The sequence below is a fragment of the Harmonia axyridis genome, chromosome X, assembly GCF_914767665.1.
Source record: "Harmonia axyridis chromosome X, icHarAxyr1.1, whole genome shotgun sequence".
In the NCBI taxonomy this organism is placed as follows: domain Eukaryota; kingdom Metazoa; phylum Arthropoda; class Insecta; order Coleoptera; family Coccinellidae; genus Harmonia; species Harmonia axyridis.
The window spans coordinates 19226810-19241882 of record NC_059508.1 but is presented as its reverse complement, the minus strand read 5'-3'; positions in this window follow the sequence as shown (position 1 = coordinate 19241882).

Here is a 15073-nt window from a genome sequence, read left to right as displayed (position 1 = left end):
ACTACTACTTTTATCATCAACAAAAACACGAAGTCTCCTATCAGACAACATGTTTTCGATTAAACGAATCATTTTTCCACAGTTCAAATGATCATGTAGTTTTTTAATTAGACCATCCTTCCACACAGTGTCGTAAGCTGCGGACAAATCTAAGAAGACAGCTCCTGTTTTCAACTTATCATTGAAACCTGATTCAATGAAGGTAGTTAAACTAAGTACTTGATCGGAGCAATTTCTATTTTTCCTAAAACCTCCTTGACAATTTTGCAGAGCATCCTCAACATAAGGTTCAATCCTGAATAGAATCAACCTTTCCAAGATTTTAAAAGGAACTCCATTAAATTAATTGATTATATGCACACAACTGCTCCCGATTCAGTACAAAAATGTGCTGTTTTGCCAGTTCCTCAGATTAGCGATCATGATCTTGTACATTGCATTTTTAGTTCGCCATTTCGAAAGCCTGGTTCAATTTTTAAGACTTCTAGGGATTTCAAAAATCTTAACTACTCCCAATTCAAATGTGATCTTATGTCCATACACTGGGATAATATTTATGATCAGGCTACGATTGATGATAAAGTTCACATCCTCTCCTCGAATATAATAACTCTACTAGATCTACATGCTCCTTTCAAAACTATCAAAATATCTAAAAATTATTCGCCGTGGCTAACTGATACCTTACGTGATATGATCAGAACTAGAAACCAATTGCTATCTAAATTTAAGAGATCAGGTGAGGTTGTCGACTGGAGTATATATAATAAATCAAAGCGGTAATCTGAAGACAACTTGGGCATATCTGAAGAGAATGGGCATAATTAATAAAAATGGTAAAAATACGGATCTTAGCTCAACATTCGGTAATATTGATCGTGTGAATGAACATTTCTTGAATTCAGTACCCGACCTGTCCCCTGACAATGATCTTTTGTCTTTTTATGCCAACCATAATAACTGCATTGTTACTACTAAATTCAAAATTTGTACTGTTGATGAGATCGAAGTTTTTGGAATCTATAAAGTCAATTAAGAGTAGTTCAATTGGTTATGTTGGCATAAACATATTGACCATCCAATTGTGTGTTCCCCACATTCTTCCCCATATCGCCCATATTATGAATTTTTGCCTTCTACATTCTGTTTTCCCAAAGCAATGGAAAAAAGCTGTAGTTATACCTATACCAAAAGTACCTAATTCAAAGGACCTGAACAATTTGCGGCCTATAAGTATTTTACCTACCTTGTCAAAAATCTTAGAAGAAATTATATGTAAACAAATTTGGTCCCATTTGAATTCTAATAAAATTATTCCGCCAACACAATCAGGATTTCGGAAAAATCACGGCTGCACTTCGGCTCTGTTACATATAACTGATGATGTTATTCGGGCAACGGATCAGGGTAAACTTACCTTGCTCACACTTTTGGACTATTCGAAAGCATTCGATTGTCTCAACCACAAACTGTTTGATACCATATTAGTGCAGCTTGGATTTTGTCAAGATTGTATTCTACTTCTCTCTTCTTATCTTACTGAAAGGTTTCAGGCGGTTTTTTGTGATAGTAAGATGTCATCTTTTCTTGGAATATTGCGGGGGGTACCGCAAGGGTCAATTTTGGGGCCTATTCTTTTTATTATGTACATTTATCAGTTTCTTAAGTTCATTTCTTCTTGTTCGATGCACAATTATGCAGATGATAGTCAGTTCTATATCTCCTTTTTTTTTGGATGAGTCTGCTCAGGCTATAGCAGCATTGAATTTTGACTTGAATATAATCTATGATATATCCACTAAGCATTGTTTGCAGTTAAATGAAAATAAGACTGTTGCCATGTTATTCGGCAGGAGAGGTGACAGAATAGTTATTTATAATACAAGTGCAAAAGGCATTGGTATTCTTCCACGAGTTCAAAATTCAAAAACGAGCCACGAAGTGGCGAGTTTTGGAATGAACGAGTGGTAGAATGAGCCTTCTGTACGAGTATTATACATTATTTTCTCTAATTCATTGCATTTTCATTGAAATTAATGAAATATTTCCATAAATATAATTTAGTGATTTTTGCATTGAAAAATGTTGGTTGGCAGAACTGATTTCTTTAAGGCAAATTGATGAATTGACAGATAAAGCCGTGGCGGAAAGTTCGGAGTACCAACATAGAATATTAAAATATAACCATGAAAACTGTGCGTTTCTGATATATTCTCGCACGATTTTGTTCTACAAGATGTGGAAGAATGAACGGAATAACCACAGAATTAGAGAAATGAATTTTTAGAATAAGGTAATGCCATTTAAGTCGGATCGGATGTTGTGAGGATGTGTGACAAGGTTAAAAATTTGGGAATTTGGATAGATATTGACTTGCGTTTCACAGACCATGTACCTTGTCTTCGGGAATATTCAAAATTTTAGGATTGAAATCATAATTTGGTAAATATTGAGTAATTTTTGGTAATATTAAACAAGAAATATTTTCGGAACAGTCCCTTACTAATTAATGCATTTTAACTGATATTTTGTACTTGGCACATGCACTAAAATTACTGCCGATGCCTGATATGCTATACTCTACTGCGCATTTATCCAAACCTAACCGATTAGCTAACCTTTCTGTTATGAAATTGCTTTGGGATCCTGGGTCAAGCAACATGCGTGCCCTAATGAATTGTTTGTGTTTATTTTCTACATTGACTATAGCGGTTGATAGTAACGAAATAGTTTTACTGCCGGTCATAGCCGCGCTTGCTGCTGAAACAGTCTCTGAAGCCACGCTATTTTTTTCAATGTTTGTTTCTGTGGAAATACCGCACACTTTTTCGTCAGTATTTTTATGTTCAATTTCGTTATTTACTTGCGTATGCATGCTTTTCATGCCTTCGTTATGTAGTAATGTATTAAGATATCTTTTACATTTTCTACACGTTGATTTGTTGCATTCCCTCGTACTTTTTCTAGGATTTAAACAGTTTTTACATAACTTAAGCTCATTTACTTCTTTTATTCTGTCATCAATACATAGAATTAAGAATTTGTCACATTCAAAAATGGAATGTTCATCCTTGCGAAAATAACAAGAAAACTTTTGCATAGTATTTTGTTGTACCACGAAAGAATTTACTCTTCTTTCTCTTGAACTTTTATTATTTTAATTTTTTTTCTCTACATTCAGACATAACTTTTCTAATAATAAATATTTTTGTTTCAGAAATGCACTGATTTCATACATTGTGGGTAATTCACCTTTAATCTGATAACTTTCCCAGTCTCGCCTAGTTCTATTGTCAAATTTGGACACAATCAGATGTATCAAGAGTGTATCCCACTCCTCGACTGGCTGTCCAAGATTTTTTAATGAACGAAGATTTTTTGTAAATGAATCATAAAGATTTTTTAAATCTGAGCCGCTTTCTTTCGTCATGTTTTGAATTTTGAATAAATTGCCTACATATGTTTCTACAATAATTCTTTTATTCTCGTAAGCCTCCTTCAGAATAGAAAAAGCTACAGAATAATTTGCGCTAGTAATTGGACTTGATTCTATTTTTTTAGTAGCTTCACCACTGAGACAAGACCTCAAGTAAAAAAAATTTTTGAATTTCGTCCAATTGCTTGTTGTCATGTACTAAAGATAAATACAAATCTCGAAATTCAAGCCATTTCTCATACAATCCGCTAAAATTTGGTTACTTTAATGCCGGTAATTCAACAGAATTAGAACAAATGCCTTTCATACTCTCTGACCGTTTCATTATTTTATCAATAATACCATCAGATTCCTGTTCGTAACTATTGATTGTTTCCTGAATGATAGCAACTAGCTGAAAGTAATCTTCCTCGACTTTCATTCTTTCGTTTTCTTCGTGAGCTATATCTTCATAGTTCGCTTTTTCATTTTCGTACATTAAATACTCAATGCTATTTTGAATTTCATCGAACTGTATCAACGTTTTATTAATAGTTTCTAACTTGAGTTTCAACTGTATAATTTCTTTTTCGTTAATTGAATCATGATCTATTTTTTCCATGTGATTTTTCAACCTTGTGACTGAAGCTTTGCAAACACCTCGTTCAAATCGCAATTCAGTTTAATCGGACATTATTACAATAAGAATCTACACTCAATTATTGTGGATTTAACTTGGATAGGAAAGATGGGATCACTCACTTGCTTATTCATACTTATTTATTGTTATTCTGGACTCTGCGTCGGCGATCGTCGTCGCACCTGCCTGTTGCTAGTGGAATAATCTGCGCCAACTCAGTTCTTCTGTCCTCGTCGCATTCGCCGCTGTAGACTCGGAACTTCGTGGTTTCACCTTGCGTCGTAGATCCCGATTATCAAAATGTCGGACTGCTTCTGCGTCGAAAGCGTCTTCTGGATATCACTTGATTTTTGCACTTGTATAAACACAATCCGGTTCGATTGGACCAATGTTGGGTTATTGACTTGTATTACTATTGAATATTGGTTGACTAGACTTGTAAATAATATTAACTTTATTCAAAACATAATAAATACATGCTCTAGCCGAGCTCGTGGACGGTACTGGTACTGCACAGGCGCAGACTCTCTTTATATTGATTATTGCACTTGGTGCAGCATGGTTGCCAGATCGCTGACAGTAAGTTTATTTAGTCGTAAACATTTTTTTATATTTTCAAAATCTCTTTCAACTTTGTTTTCTAGATTCAACCATGATTTTTCCTCGTACAAAACAACAATATCATCAATCAGCAAAGCCTATAAGCTGTCCGTCTTCCCTCATCTCCAGCAGATTATTTATGTATACAAGGAAGAGAAGTGGCCCAAGAACAGTATCCTTTTTTTTTTTGGCCTGAGGTAGGGGTAAAGCTTATGCCTTCTCCAGCAGCGGGCAAGAAGATGTTGAGGGAAAATTTGCTGCTGGATTTGTGTGGGACTCTCACCTCACTAAAACCCCCTCCTCTTTTCACTTGAGGAGCGTTGGAAGTGGGACTCTTGTCCAATCGTCAAACGCTCCCCCTGTTCTCATTCCTCATACGCATCTAAACTCCAAACTCCAGAACAGAACAACTATACGACTTCAGGCCAAACCGTACTAATCAAAGCACTCAGACATGCATACAGGAACACCATATATACAAAGACGCCAATAGGGCAACAATTCAACCTTTGTACACCATATAAATAAAAATGCCAATAGGGCAACAGTAAAACCTTTGTACACCATATAAATAAAAACGCCAATAGGTCAAACAATACAACCTTTTTACACCATAAAATAAATAGCAATAAATAAACGAGTAAACAATGAAAGATAATAAGGAAAAAAGAATGAACAAGCAGGGATGAAGTGATTCACCCCTGCCTGCGCCAATCCTCCCTCTCCTTCCTCTTCATTATTTTTACCACAAAGTCGTTTAATAAGTCATACACTTCTTTATTCTCAATCATCCGGGGTATAATTTCCGGGGGTCTAGGGAGCTCATTCAAGTGTCTCAGTATTTTCTCTCTTTCCCTATCCCATCTCTCACACTCATAGAAGACATGCTCAGGACTGTCGTGTTTCTGGCACAGCACACACCTGTCGTCCTCAGTTTTCCCAAGTTTTTTGGTGAAGGTTCCAAAAGAGCTATGTCCCGTTCGGAACTGTGTAAAAAAGTAGCACGTTCTTCTGTGTTGGCACCCTATCCACTCTGCAACATTTTCAATCAGAGTGTGCGTCCACTATGCCACATCTCTTCCATTCCTCCATTTTTCCTGCCACATCCGCAGAGTTCTTTTCCATGCCATATTCCTCTGACCTAGAAGTCTGCTGCCCACTTTGAACAAGGAACAGGCCTCGGTCACCATAATATCAAATGTATGTGACGTGTCGACCTTGAGTAAGCCGGTCACATGGCTAAAATTCGGCTCGCGACTACACTCAGTGAAGTTGGGAGTGAGTTGTTCAAAATGAGGTGAAAATTAATAATGGGCGCAAGGTAAAGATGTGCCTGTCTTAAGTTCAAATTGCGTACTTCTCTACCAGAGTAGCAATAAAACAAATCACTTTAGTCAAACGTTTGTTCACAATTAAAATTTCTGCAGTGGTTGATAATAAAAAAAAATTAGGAAAAAGAATCCTCTTAGTTACCAAAAGCTAGGAGAGATTCCCAAAAACTTCACCTAAAACTAAACAAATGCCAGAAGAGCTTCCTATAAATTATAACGACACCTAATGCCCGAAGGTCTTCCTACAAACTATAATACCTAACCTAATCCTGAAAACAGAAGCCTTATATCAGCCTATACTTGGCTTAGGCTAAACCTTAAATATCAGTACCGAAACTAAACCTAAACAGAGTTCAACAAACTCCAAATTTACCAGATAATAAACTAGACAAATAACCAATTCAAACAAAAAGGTTGACCTCAACCACAGATCCTGAAGGAATACACAAATACAGTGGTTGTTATAACTGGCTGGCATAAAATAGTTGATTGAATAAAGTAATAACAAATTCAAGTTACAAATCCTGAAGGGATACACAAGTATCATAGTTGTTAAAATAAATGGCCAGTTAGTAAATTGCACCTCACCGCAAACTGTTTACAATTTCCACAGTAAATAATAAGCATGAAACAACCTTTATTGAATATATTTTAATATAACTATCAATGGAAAGAAAATTAATGATAAAAACCGTTAACCTCTATTCAAATGACTGATATACTATCAGTACACTAAATCGTTACTTCCAAAATTAAATCTCAATACAATACTCATTAAAGCCAGTGCAAGCACTGGTTACCTGAATCAAAATCAATATGGAAGGTGTCAGCAAATTCAAAGGAGAGATCTCAATATGTAGAATGTACCATCTACTCAAGCTATATCATATGCCAGAAATATACCATTCACTTGAACTGTACCAGATATCAGAAGGTACCATCTACCAGAACTGCACCAGAAATTCACCACCATAGTTGTTGTTCGAGGGAAAAGGATTGTCTTGCTATTCTATCAAAACAGAAATCTGAGATAATGACTCAAGATATAGGAATGATATCATACCTCTCAGATCTTCAGGGTAAATTCAATACAAGTGATGGGCCTTGTGCAAGAAAATTTTCATAATCACGTATAAGACGTTATTTCCCAGAAATATTCAGAATACCATAAACCAAACAGGGAATTATCCAAATTGATGAAATAATCGCCTATTACCAGGATGATTTCAGATCATATATTCTCCAATTTAGTCAATTTTTTTCCACCAGCTCTCAATCTTAGAATTATCTCAAATCGCCGATGACCTCCTTTTGACAATTTCATTCCTAACCACAGACTATATCAGTTGTCAAATGAAATTTCCCACACAGAAGAAAAAGAAAAACAAGAAATTCAGAAATTATAAAATATTCCCCCACGGCAATGATATTCGATCTCAGTAATCTGGAAATAGGTATTCCATAATAAATTCAAATTGATATTAATTCGGAATATTCCGAGTTGAATCAACAATCAACCTCCATAGGGCGCATTACCAATCGAAATATCAAGTGGTGTAAAATCTAACCGTTACAAATCCCCCCTTACTTAAAAAAAAATTTACCAAAAGGGCGAAATTTTTTTTTCTGCTAGTTACTATAAAAAGCCAAATACGATAAATCAAACAGCGACAATACTTCGAAGAATAATGAAGAAAACGACACCAGCAAAACTCCAATACCGACACAACTAAAACCAGAATGTCACACTTGAATTAACTTCAAAAGTCCAATCTCAGCAAATTGAAACCGAGATGGATAATATAGCATGTTGCTATCTTGGTTCTAACGATGCAAAAGATGTTAAGCATATGTCAGCTACTAGATGGGGGTAGTGACCACCCTAGTAAATTTATGCTCAAGGCAAGGGTTAACCATCGTTTAACCCAAATGAAACAAAAACAGCCAAAATTAGTCCGTTCATCCGTCAGTTGATCCGGTGGATGAGCTTTTAAATCCTTCATATGCCAGACACCCTGGTATTTACCGTCCTCAATCTGCAGTTCATAAGTCCAAGGGGATACCCGCGCTGAAACCAAGAAAGTTCCAACATACTTCGGTGCCAGCTCAACTGTAAAATATTTAGCTGCGTTCGAAAGTACCTGATTTCTTCTCCACACCAACTGGTTAACAATGTATTGGACATCCCGACGTCGAAGGTTGTAAATTGGACTATTGGCCTCGTACGCTCTCGCTAACTTAATATTAACGTCACCATATATTCTCGCGAAGGCTTTTTCCCGTTCTTTAGTCAATGTAGGCCTGTCGAAGAGGAAAGAGGGAACTTGCTGAAACAATCCGCGACGACAAAAATATACTGGTTATCGGAGCGAGACCGAGGTAGAGGACCAACCAAATCCGCAGACAGAAGCTCAAATGGTGGAGAAATTGAGACCTGTTTGAATAGCATGAGGCCAGAAGGTTTCTGCTGGCTTGGTTCAATGGCATGACAGGTTCTGCAGCAGCGAAAAAACGAGGCCACGTCATACCGTATCTTTGGCCAGTAATAGCGTTGTGCCAACTTACTTATAAGTTTCGAAAACTCCTACATGTAAAGATTCAAGGACCTGCCAAATTAAAGGTTTTCTTCGAGGACGAGGAACAACTTCTCTCCAATAATCCGAGTCAGAGGCTTATTCAGGAATTCGAGGTGTTACATTCTTGAAAAGCATACCATGAATGATTTGCCAAGATGGGAACCGGTGAGAGGCATGAGTCACTTTTCCTAGAAGTTTGTCATACCACAAATCCGTGGAATGACCCTGGAAAGTGTCAACAGTATAGATGATAGGTACCGCCCTAGATAAGGTATCAGGTACGATGTTATCTTTACCTTTACGATGGATACTGGTATAGTCATACTGTTGGAGTCTGATAGCCCACCGGGCCAATCTTCCAGAAGGTGAATTCAGTCGATCCAGCCAGAGCAAACTAGCGTGATCGGTGATAACCGAGAAATGTGATCCTTCAATATACGATCGCAGCTTCTCTATCGCCCATAGAACGGCAAGGCATTCACGTTTCGTAGTGGTGTAATTGCGTTCTAACCGAGTTAAAGAAAGAATAGTATATCACCTTTTCTCCATCCTCTTGTTGCTGAGTCAAGACAGCACCAATCATTCATAGCCTGGGCACTCCATCTGAAGGACCGATGTTTCTTGAGTTGCTCCGTTAAAGGAGGAGTCAGATCCGCAAAGTTTGGTACGAATCTCCGGTACCATGAAGCCAAACCCAGTATACGTCGAACCTCCGAAACACAGGTGGGGACTGGTATGTTCAAAATGGCCTGAACCTTCGCTGGATCCATTCTTAGACCTTTTGAATCCACTACATAACCAGATATAGGAGTTCAAGGCGACAAAAATGACACTTCTTCGTTGAAACTGTCCAATTAGGTGCTCGGAGGCGGTTAAAGACCTCCTTTAGTACCTCTACATGCGTCTCGAAGGTTTCAGTAATTATTATTATGTCATCTAAATAGGGATGTGCAGTTCGTTCAATTTCGACGAACCGGTTCGAACCAGATCCATAGCTGTGACGACCCGGTTCAATTGACCCAATGGTTTTTTTCAGCTCACTAGCTCAGATCGAACCATGCACGATTTGCACATGATTCGAATTAGGATCCGTAGATCTAGTTTTTTCGTTCCTTCTTTTCCTTACCTGGTCAAGTTAAGAATGTTTTTGTTAAGTTAAGATCACCTTTGTTTTAGTGGATCGGTATGTTTTTAATCGGATCGGGAATTCGTGATAATGATATACAGGGTGGCCACTTTTTCAATGGGATTGTATTGGTAAGGTCGGTCAAATGGAGAAAAAGTTGCATGAATAGAAGCATTATCAAGCAGTTCAAACAAATCGAGATTATCAGGGCCGGTTATTGAGATATCATAAGAAAAGTAAATTCTGTCATTTTGATTTTTCTTTTTTTTCCACTTTATTTCAAATATTATCGAAAAATGTTACAGGAATTTTTTATTCGACAGTAAATTGTTCTCAATTTGACGTAATCAGATTTCGTTCGTGCTCTCTGGGCCACCCTCAACCTCATTTTTTTAAATTCGGACCTGTATATTTTATGATACTTTTCGAAATAACTTTTAACGCTGAATTCAACGATATATCCTTCAATGTCATTTACAGTTGATTTTCAGGTGATTTTGACCCTTATCCAAATTTCTTTGTGTCGGATCTGTATTACATTTAGGTACCTTTAGTTTAATTAACAACAAGCAATACATTTCGATAAGAAAATCAACTTACTCATCTTGAACTAAATGGAACATATCAGAATAAAATCAAGAAACAAGTAATAAATATTCACATATTTCAATTCATAATAATTGAAAGAATTATCATTTAATGAAAGAAAAATCGAATGATTATTCGAAAGTAAATGAGAATGAATGAAGTAAGTGTTCGAAATGTCCACCATTTTGTAAAATGCACTCAACTGTTCTGGAACCCATACTTCTTATACATTTGCTTTTTTCGTCTGCTTGAATACCTTCCAATACATTCTCAATCTTTTCGCGAGAAATCACTATTGTTGGATTTGTCATTTGTTCCGTTGAAGCAAATTACAGAATCGAACTTTATTTTGATGTCATTACGATATAAGTTTTGCAAGGCTTGGTATTCAAATTTAAAATCATTGTATTCGCGTCTCTTGTCTATTTTATTAACAGCAGTTTTTGATCAATTGCATTCACTACAGATCCGACCCAAAGAAAATTGGATAAGGGTCAAAATCACCTGAAAATCAACTTTGAATGACATTGTATGATATAACGTTGAATTCAGCGTTAAAAGTTATTTTGGAAAGTGTCATAAAATATACAGGTCCGTATTGAAAAAAATGAGGTTGAGGGTGGCCCAGAGAGCACGAAACGTTGGATACGAAATCTGATTACGTTAAATTGAGAACAATTTACTGTCGAATAAAAAATTCCTGTAAAATTTTTTGATAATATTCGAAATAAAGTGGAAAAAAAAGAAAAATCAAAATGACAGAATTTACTTTTCTTATGATATCTCAATAACCGGCCCTGATAATCTCGATTTGTTTGAACTGCTTGATAATGCTTCTATACATGCAACTTTTTCTCCATTTGACCGACCTTTTAACTCTTATGGTTCAAAAGTTACCAATACAATTCCATTGAAAAAGTGGCCACCCTGTATTCGAGACATGATAATAAACATAAAGGAGATAATCCATTATCAAGAAGTTATAAGTTACCGAACTGGCCGAATGTAATGAATTGAATTGAGATCTGATCCATGTAATGATTATGAAAAAATTTCATAAACTAATTTACGTCTCGTTCAAATTGAATGATTGCGGACTATTCGAGGTTTTAGCTACTAATGAATCATGAATGTATGTACATTGTGTAGAACACTGAATTCATGAGGCCTTGCCTTATTGATTATAACGAAAACTACCTACTGAACTGAAATTTTATTATATTTTGGATTTGAAATTGCAATTTTTTGTCATATTTGGAATCCGAACAAAATCACATTATCATTGTGAAATTAATTTTTCAGATAAGTTCATATCACATCGTGATCTTTAATGAGCAAAAACATCTGAAATGATTCTCTTATTACCGAAATGAGAAGATAGGAAATTTGCATTAAATGATTAATTCAAAAAAAGGAAAATCTATATTGTCAGATTGAAATTGTAGGTATTTATAAACAGTATGCATGTAAAATTATTTGATTCAAGAAATAATAGGTGTATAGGTATAAATATATATTCAACATTAGGTATATACAGAAATATATAATAACAACATTAAATAATGACTTTAAAATCAAATTGTGGTTCAAGAAAATGAGCTGAGCTGCTTTTTCAGGTTTGAGCCTACTTCAATGCTCATTAATAATATTTCCAGCTTTCGAAAAAATCCTTTCGCAGGGGACCGAAGTTGACTTGTTGCACAATCGTCTTTCCATTAAAATGAAAAGACGAGGGTACAGCATTTTTCGTTCGATCCACCATTTTAAAGGATTTCCCGAAAGTTTAAGTAGAGGTTCACTCAGAAATTTATCTGTTTCAATAATGGCAGCTGTTGAGGAACTACGAACTTCCAACTGTCCCTTAACTTTTTCCTTGTATCGCTCATATACTAACGAAGAAATTTCTTCTTCTGATACTGTTGAGGAAGTGCTTTCTTCGTTTTCTATAGTAAACTGCGATATTTTTTGTCTTATCAGTTTCAATGTTGATTCGAATCTTGATTCAGAGAATTCAAATCTTTTGAATCTGGGATCTAAAAAGGTTGCCTGTGTTGTCAGTTCGTTGGAATCGACATCCTTAAATCAACTGCATTCTTTAATAACAAGATTCTTTCCAACATATCGTATGTTGAGTTCCATCTTGTTGGGCAGTTCTGCTTCAATTTAAGTTCAGGACAATTCAACTGGATCTGCATTTCGCGTAGTCTTGCTAGTGCAGAACTACTTCTTTTAAAATATTCCACAATTGTTTTGACTTTCCTCAATTGTGGCTCTATGGATTTAAGGCTGTCCTGAACAATTAAATTTAGAGTGTGCGCGAAACATGGAAAATGTCTCCATGTAATCATTCTCACAACAGCTACCACATTTGAAGCGTTATCAGTTATTACAGCAGAAATTTAATTTTCCAATTTCCATTTATTCATTTCATCCTTCATAAAAGTGGCAAGATTTTAGGCAGTATGTCTTTCATTATATGGAAAACACCCAAGTAGACACGACTCTATTTGTGCTGATTGATTTGTAAAATGAGCGGTCCCACCCATCTGTTGTCAGACATACTGCCACGGCTTCGTTTAGTTTATTTTCCACTTTTTCTTTCACTTTTTGGTATAATTGTGGAATATAGTTCGCCGATTTTGTTTTCCTTGATCGAAGACAATAATTTGCCTGAAGCAATTCCACAAATTTCTTGCATTCCGGATTATCATTAATTGATCATTAATGGCTTTGTTTTTAATCAATGGGAGTGGTTTCTTGGCAGTCATATAGTCTCCTATACTGCTCTGCTGCATCATCTTATAATGGAGGAGACCCTTATTTGTTGAACTTGTTCCCAATGAGGTTGAAGTAGAAGAAGAGGGTTTAATTGTCATCGCCGGTTGATCCTCTTCAACATCGTTTGACGAAAAAGCGGGATCGCTTGTGGTTTCTTCTTGTTTTTTGTTTTTTTTTCGTGATACTGTAGGATGCTTGCTATTCAGATGCCTTATCAAATTACCGGTTGCACCACCACTAAAACTCAAAGTGTTCAGACAATACCCAGACTTTGCCTTGTTCTGATCCACTATGGAATAATGCATCCACACTTCACTTCTTTTTTTTTGACATATTAGTCGACATTATAAAGTTTTGAGACAATAATTACGAAAATAATAATTCACACTGTTGTTCAATGGAAGACTGTGTGTGTTTCACAAATTTCAAATCTTTTTATATTTTGGCGTGAAGAGATACTCGTCTTTTCCTGAATGAGCCTAAGAGATTATCATCGACAGTTAGGTACAATGAGATTTGTCGCTATCTGTTTAAAATATTCGTCATTATTCACAGTGTATCTTTTTCAATCATTAACAATCACAATGAGATTCTCTCACTATCTATTTCAAATATTCGTATTTATTCACACTGTATCTATTTCAATATCATTGACAATTACCTGTATCTATTCCAACTAAATAAATTCAAAATATCTGAAATCCCTTAAAATACTATTAAGTCTCTTAAAACTGTATCCATCTTTTTCAGAAAAGATAAGTAAGATAAGATGCAATTAATACCTTCGTCGTGGGGTCTACCGTCCAGAGCTTATCTCGAAAAATTTAGAGCGTTTTACTCTTATTGTATAGATAACTTCGAGAAATTTCTGAATTACCGTTTATCATACCGAATCAGATCCTCCCAGGACGAGAACATGATCCATTTATTGCGAAGACAAGAATCAAGAAATCAAATCCTGAAAAATGCATGTGAAGGTAATATGTATTTTATGTATAATTTTTCCATATACATATATGAGCAAAGAATTCACAAAATTCGAAAAATGGATATATTTTCCGAATATTAAATCTGAATTTCCTCAGGTTCATTTTGAATGGAATAGCTTGAAGTAAATATAAAACTACCACTATATTCACATATTCGGATTCAGGTTTCAGAATCGATTGTGAATTCAGAAAATATTATGAAATATAATTTAAAAGGAAAAATCTTCTGTTTTCTTGAAGTTCATATGGAGAAAGAAATTGGTGAGAAATAGTCTCTAGACTATATCCTATATTGAAAATCAGTCAAATTTGTGAAAAAAAATTTTTATCGGAAAAACGGTTTTTCCTCAATAACTTTGCATGCTTCGGATCGATAGTTTTCCGATAACATATTTGGATAACCAGTGAAAAATACTATCATTTTGGTGGGTCGCTTTTCAATATCGCTCAAAGGATAAACAAAAAATCCAGAGTCCCACTTACGTGAAACACCCTGTACCTTGTTCCCAGAAAATCACAAATATGTTCATTCATTTAATTCATTTTAATCAACTTCACATAGTTTGTAGTATAGTTTCAACTAAACCTACATTTATGTTTCTGAAAAATTTTTCTCGAAAAATAATAAACAATATACATAAACACATTTTCAAGATATCATAATTGGTAATAATCATGAGAGGGAGCCATTACAGAGAGTTACTATCTATCATTTTTGTTCAAAACCGGGTGCCGACTGCCGAGTCGATGATTCATCTGCGAAATGGATGTATGTTATTACTACCAAATGTTTCTTTGCGGTCAACCCATCCGAAATCGTCTGCCTAGGCAGGATCCTTACCTAGAATAGAATAACGAACCATTCCATGGATCTTTGGGACCTAAAAGATCCACAGATTGAATGTACTGAACGTGAAACTTTGACTCATTTGGATCGGTTCGAACGAACGAATCCTTTTCAGAGAGACGACCCGATCGAACCATTCGTTTTGAAGACACGGGTCTTTTGATTCGTTCGTTCGTGAACGAC